The following is a 7,713-nucleotide window of genomic DNA, read 5'->3' on the forward strand; positions in this document are numbered from 1 at the left end:
TATTGAATAGATTACTACGCCTCTCAATCTGAGAAGACTCCTTGTTTTTTTATGGATTAAGGATTTACCTGAAGCTCTAAAGCTATGTTTAATAATGTTTAACTTTTAGATTCACGGTTCGTTTTTAGTTCCATCCCTGACCTCCTGAATTCCTGACTCTAGTCTTGTGGGCACCCTGATGTGGACTTTAACCAGAGATGTTTTCCGTCTCCATCACCGGGGATGTGGTTAGCGGGGCGATCCGTCGGCTCAGCATTCAGAGCTTTAAGTCCCGCTCTCGCCGACGCGAGTCCAGTGGAAAACACTCGTCCCCCCTGCCAGAGGGTTTTTATTGAGTAATAACAGCCTGGACCTTGCTTTTCTGAAGCCGGCGCTCTTTAGGAGTGCTTTCAAATCGAGTCGGCGCTCATGACTGGACGTGAGACGGGAGTTTAAAATGTCACCGGGTAGCCCGATCGCGCTCCTGCCACGCGTCTGATCGTATGTCTTCCTATGCCGTCGACGCTCGTCGCCTTTTTCCACTTCAACCGGAAGCCCCCTGCAGCCCTGAGTCACGAGTGTGCCATTCATAAAACGCAACGACTTATCTGAAGGCAGTGACTCACTGCAGTAATCTGCCCTCAACAACCTCATTTTCCATTTCACTCCATCCTCCTGCTGCTGATGCTGCTTTATAGGTACTATTACCATTTAATTTTTTTTTTATATATACCCCTGACTCCTTTCCTCCTCTCTTTGTGAACACAGCTGCAAAACTCCTACAACACATTGTCTTTGATTCCCAGGAGTTTCCTCTTTGTCTTTTAGCAAATTTGTATTTAATCCTTGAGCTGCAGCACTAAAAAAAATAAGAGTCTCCTTCAGAGTTTCCTTTGGAGTCTCCCTCAGAGTCTCCTTCAGAGTTTCCTTTGGAGTCTCCCTCAGAGTCTCCTTCAGAGTTTCCTTTGGAGTCTCCCTCAGAGTCTCCTTCAGCGTTTCCTTCAGAGTTTCCTTCAGAGTCTCCTTCAGAGTTTCCTTCAGAGTCTCCCTCAGAGTCTCCTCCAGAGTCTCCCTCAGAGTCTCCCTCAGAGTCTCCTTCAGAGTCTCCTTCAGAGTCTCCTCCAGAGTCTCCCTCAGAGTCTCCTCCAGAGTCTCCTTCAGAGTCTCCTTTGCAAAGCTGCAGCTGGGTCACAAACCTGAAAGCGGCCTTATTCCCAAACAGCAAGTTATTAATACCACTTGCAAAGCAGCACCTGTCGCCTCTCAGCTCCTGGCGCGGGTTTCATCCAGCCGCGCTTTCCCATCGTGCGTTTGTTTTTTATGAAACCGGTTTGCAGAACCGCAGGACGCCGGCTTTTTCTGGAGAGTCGTTCTTTTTTTTTTTTAATGAGCCGTGACATAATCTGTCATAATCTGTATTCTTTATTTCCATTTTAACCAACACCAGATAGCACAGACTTTGCACGGTTGCGTGGATTTCCTGACATAATAGCATCTTCAGGTTTCTACAGTCAAATTAGAAAGCTGTGAAGTTATTTTTTGAATGTGAAACCTGAGTGTTACTGTAATTTACCGTATCCTGAGACTTAATTTAATCTCTTAAAATCAGGTTTCGCCTTCAGATTTAAATTAAACCCATAAACTTGGTGCTTGACTTCTTAAAAATTGAGACACTTATTTGTTACTTTTACTGTGACTTCTTTAAATTTCTTTTAAATAGTAGTTTTACTTGGAACGACTGTGGTTGTTGGTTTTTTTTTTTTTTTTTTTTTTTTTTGGGAAACTTCCCCCAGATAAGTCACACAATACCATCAAAAGTTTTCATTAGAAATCCATTTTATGGAAGAAAAAGTAAAAATAACTTCTAGCTCAAGATAATCAAGACTCCGGATCATTTAACTGAAACAATCTGCTGTGGTTAACCCCTTATGAAGCCACCAGACCAGGCGTTCCCAGTAACATTTCCACAACTGTAGAGGCCAAAAGGAACAACTTTGAACTCTTTTGGATTTCGAGATACACTGAGTCTCTTTGTCTGCGTCGTCAGGCCACAGTGAGATATGGAAAAGCTCCAGCTAACGTTCGCCCAATCACAATAAATACCAGCCTTCAAACAGTGAGTCATTAAACGCCGATTCTCAGCTTCGACTCCACCAAATCTGATCCAACAGAAATGAAACACGACAACGCAGCAGTGAGTTCTAGGAGGCGCTTTCAGATACAGTTCAAAGACCTCCGGGCTGCAAAGTGTTAAATGCCACCACAGATAAGACTGACATTCAGATGCTGCTGAAGTTTGAGTGAAGTCAAAATGCTGAATGCAGTTTCTATAACTGTGCCTTGTGCCTCCGAAACAGTTGTGACTCATCAGAGAATTCGACATGGGCCTTCTGAGGGTGTCCTGTGGTGTCTGGAAACAGAATGTTGTTAGTGGGGAGCCTTTGAGGGGAGGGGCCTCTGTGGATCATCCCACAGATGCTTGATCAGTTTGGGATCTAGTGAATTTGGAGACCAGGTCAACATCAAGGCTGCTGCCATCAAGGAGTGTCATTGCTATGGGATGGGGGTGCCTGGTCTGGTCTAGGTGGGTGCTACATGTCTAAGTAACATCCACATGAATGAATGAATGCCAGGTCCAAAAGTTTCCCAGCAGAACACTGAATTGTCACAAGATGTTATTTACTTCTCCTGTCAGTGGTTTTAATGTTGTGGCTGGTCTGTGTATACAGTCAGTTTCTGTTCCAAACAACCCTGTTGATGGCGACAAACTTGTCCAGTCCAAACTAGCTCCGACGTTCGCCTACTTGGTATTGACCATAGACTGTAAAAAAAGTGGACGCCATGACAGCTCCTCTAAAGTGAAGCCAAACCATGTGGCACTCCCCCTGGTGGCTGGCTGCAGTACAGGTCATAAGCTCCACCCCCTTCGGATGGGATGGGACTTGGACCAAACTAAAACACTAAAATACATGTCAGAAAAAAGTTTTGTTTAAGTAGAAGGTGTTTGTTATTTATTTGACGCTTTGAAAACGAGATGCGACGTGATGCGATGATTGACTGTCACCGCTTTGTGAAGGTTCAATACAAACACCAGGGAGTGTAGAGGAAGTGTGGGCAGCAACGTGGCTCCTCTCTGGCTCAAAAAAAACGCAAGACGGCGCCGCCTCAGTTTGGTCAGTCGTCCATTTTTCTACAGCCTGTGCTTTTGGCAAACACCAACAGTCTCGCCAAACTGTCTCGCAGTCTTCCACGGACCCACAAGTGGCAGGAGAGCAGCGACAAAAGTAGAAATGAGTCGACGAAGATGCTAAAGTAGAACAAGCCAAGCTGGTAAACAATGAAAATACACTTTCATGGCAAGCGGCCAAACATTTGTCCACAATAAACTCCTTTTTCAGTGGCTCAGTTTTACACAATCAGAACAGTTTTTGATGTGTCAGGGTCAGGTTGAAGTTGTTGGCATGTGTGGTGGGTTGAATTTTTCTGCCTGCTTCTTGGACGACTCTCCGGAAAAAAATAAACCTCTGGACTGCAGGTTAATTTCTTCCACGTTAGACGGGGTTATGTCCCAGAGGTGTGATCTGTATTGTAAGATCTTTGCTCTTTAGAGGCACCGTGGGCTTTGATGGTTACTGTGTTCACTTTTATTTATTTATCTCCCAAAACATTAAACGTAGAAACCGCGTCCAGTCCCTTATTTAACTTGCGGTCCGTGAGCTTTACAAGCCTCCACGCCTACGCATTCGTACACTTTTTGACTGAGCTGTCATCTTTTCCCACTCGCTCGGTAAGCGTCTCTCGTTTCCTGACTTTCAGAGACAGAAACACAGAGTGAGGTGACAACGAGGGAGTTTCAGGCCCACAACAAAACCGCACAATACCCTCCGCGCACCCCATCCCCCACCTTTCCCCTGCACATGCAAACAACACACCTCCACACACACACACACACAAAACCCCTCCATCTGTGTTTGGCCTCGTCAAACAATGCACCATTTCTGGAAAAATACTGATGCAAGTAGACGGGGCATGGGGTGGGGGGATGGGGGGGTGACAATGGTCAGTTAACAGGGCAGAGAGGGTGCGTGTTTGTGTTACGTTGTGGGGACATTTTGGCCTTTTGGGACCTCTGCCACTTTTAGGTTATGATAAGGTTTAGAGTAGTGAAGATGGGTAGCGTAAGGGAATGCATTGTGTCGACAGAAACACAGTGTGTGACTCTCACCACCTCCACCACACACACACACACACACACACACCTGCCTCTGGTCTCTAAAAACAGCCGAACCTAGCCTTTGTTTCTGGCGTCCACTTTCATGCTTGAATATCCAAAAAAGGTTCAGAAAAGGCAACTGGACTTGTAGAGTTTTTTTGAGAAGACGTTTCACCACTCATCCGAGTAGCGTCGGTTCTGAAGAAGCTACTCGGATGAGTGGTGAAACGTCTTCTCAAAAAAACTCTACAAGTCCATTTTCCTTTTCTGAACCTTTCTTGGATATACCATGACCTGGATGACTGAGAACCTTCACAGACTTTCATGCTTGAAATTAAGACGATATTTCGCATTTTGTGGGCTGCTTCGAGAAGTTTTTCCGATGCAGTAGAAATGGAAGAGCGTTCAGTTTCTCGGGCCGGAAGCCACATCAGTCCTTACAGGCATTTGCTCATAAGAGTTTCTGGTGTACTGAAACTTCCTGGTGACAGATATAATGATTTCACTTTACCTCTTGCCTTGCAGATTATTTAACGCTAAGCTACCTTTTACTACCTTCCAAAATAGTACAGGTGAATAGTTTGTTGAATAATCCCCAGAGCTACATGTCAAAAATGTTTCTCTTTTATTTGTTTATTCTTGTAAAAACTGGGTGTGTTATAGTTTCTGCAAAAAAAAAACATGTTTTTTTTTTTTAAATTGTAGCTTTTAGTTTCACTTTTAAAGGAGCTGTCATGATGTCCACTTTTCTTACAGTCTATGGACTCCACCGAACTCGTGACTGATCCAAAAATAAGCACAGACGTGTAAACTTGGAAATTTCTGCTTTAAAGTCGGACATGTTAGCAATGAGGAGGCACTCCGGCTTCCTCCCACCGTCCAAAGACATGCTCGTTAGGTCCATTGGTGATTCTAAATTGGCCGTAGGTGTAGAGTGTGAATGGTTGTCTGTCTCTCTGTGTTAGCCCTGAGATAGACTGGGGACCTGTCCAGGGTGTTACCCGCCTCTTGCCCAATGAGAGCTGGGATAGGCTCCAACCCTCCCCCGCAGCCCTTACATTGACTCACTTTTGGAGTCAGACTCTAGTGGCCATTTGAGGAACTGCAGCTTTTTTTTGCCGCAGTTGAAGAACGATTTATTTATCTTTTTAATCCTAAAGCTGCACGTGCTGATCTTTTCAGACAGGACTGCCATACAAAAACAGAGACAACAAACATATTTTTTTGTATGTCTGTCTCAAAGATCAAACATCAGCACTGACCTTTAGCTGCCGCCACTACCGCTTGTACAGCAGCGATATTTACAGAGTAGGTTATTTTCCTCTTTCACAACGCCCAGCGCTGTTTGACTGCGTGGGACAGAATCAAGTCTGATTAGTCACGATTAGAATCAGTTCCAAGAATCATGATGCGGTAGTGGGTCGAAGCAGCACAGACAGAAACAGTAGTAACAGTGCAGCGGAGAGTCTGTGCCAGCATTTTTATGAAACTCATTTGTGTTGTAATTAATGCTGAATGTGTCTGCTAAACCCTGCGTTTCGTTCCTGTTTTCGGTGCGACTCCTCTGGGTCAGTGTAGATTAATTAGTACTTGGCTTAATTGAGGCTGATGTACTGTAAGATCCCAGAGAAGCCTCATCAGCATCCATGCGGACGATCCAGGAGTAATGATCTGTGTCAGTGATAGCGTCTGTTTTTTTGTTTTTTTTTTCTGGGATGATGATTTTGTTGATTGCAGGCCGTGTGTGCTGGTGGTTCATGTTGTTAAACCTGACTGCTCGTGTCCGCTGGCGGGGATAAGCAGCCGTGATACACCAGCTTCTTTTTGGCTGAGTAAAACCATTTCTGGCCAGAGGAAATGGTTCCATATGGAGGATGTGGATCAGAGTGGCTCAGACGACTAGTATGACTGAGCATTGCATCTTAAAGTCATGCGTTGACTTGGATCTTTGAGATTTAACTTTTATTTTTCCATTATTTTATTTTCAGTTTTCAGTCAGAGTTTAGGATTGCAACAAAACTAACCGGTTACATAAAAAAATAAGTCCCGTGTTAGAAAGCCTTCCTCTCAGGTGCAAATAGAAAGCAAGTCAGTTGTCCAAACTATAGGCACTTCTTTGGTGTTTTGTTGTAATATATATATATATTTTGCTCTCTTTGGTTCAAATCCTGCTGGAAGTGTCCCAGATTTCCTAGAACACCCCATGCGCCCAATATTAGGAAGGTGGTCATAATGTTATGCCTGAACTTTGAATTTAGGTTTTGCTTAATTTCATCACTTTCTTTTCTCAGCTCATGCTCTGGTTCTCTAAAGTGATCAGCCAATTGGAGCGATCTCACCCACGGACTGGGACGTTGTGCAGCACGCTGAATAGACGGGTGTCCAGCTAGTGCTAACGGTGCGGGTGATACCACAAAACCTAGAGGATGGGTCAGAACCATAGACTGTATAAAGATGGACGTCGGAACAGCTCCTCAAAAGTGAAGCCAAAGTAAGTAGAGCTCCCCCTGGTGGCTGGCTGCAGTATAGGTCATAAGCTCCACCCCCTCCATGTTAGTGGATGGGACTTGAACTAAAACACTAAAATACACGTCAAATAATTTATTTTCAAGGATGGTTTCTGTCATTTTAGGTAGTTAATATAATGTTGGTGCATGTTCAAGTGTCATATTTTTGGATAAGTTTCGTTTTAGTTAGTTATTTGGCACTATAGAAACAGGGCATAATGGCGACAAGCAGTTGCCATGTCAACCGCTCCGTAAAGAGGCCCCGTGGGATCGTGAGAGTTGTAAAAAAAAAACAAAAAAAAACAAAACAACTACAGTGTATAATCCAACATTTCGTTATAGCAGAGCATAGTATTAATTAAATGAAAACGCTAGTGAGTCTGGAGGAAGTGTGGGCGGGGCATCGACTTCATGGCTCCGCCTCCACTCTGACCCAACTGCACAGACTCTGGCTCTAAAGTTGCAAGGTGGTGCCGCCCGTATCCCTGGGAAACTAATGTTAGTCTGGTCGATTCAAGGAAGTGGGGACGCATTGTCCATATTTATATACAGTCTATGCTCAGACCATGGGCTTGGTGAGTCCCAACCATAGACTGTAGAAAATATGGACAATAGGTCTCCACATCCTCTCATTGGTTAAACGGACTCTAGTATCCAGGGCGGCACCATCTTGTGAGTTTTGGAGCCAGAGTCTGCTCAGTACTGCTCCACATGCTTTGGCTTCACTTTTGAAGAGCGGTCATGGCGTCCATGTTTTTTTACAGTCTATGGTCACAACCCATGGTCAAAGGAACTTATTGGTTGTGTTAATCCGTACAGAGGAGGTATCAGTGACACAGATATGACAATGATTGAGGCTGAATGGAGTAAAAACAGACACTGGGGTGAAGATGGGTTGCTAAAAAGCGGCCTGCAGGGGAAACAGCGAGGATAATCAGGCTAAAGCCGCCCAAAACAAGGCACCCTGAAGGTGGACTATCATCTGATTGAGCTGAGCAGACGCTACGCTCAATT

This window comes from Chelon labrosus (genome assembly GCF_963514085.1).
Source record: "Chelon labrosus genome assembly, chromosome: 5".
Classification (NCBI taxonomy): Eukaryota; Metazoa; Chordata; class Actinopteri; order Mugiliformes; family Mugilidae; genus Chelon; species Chelon labrosus.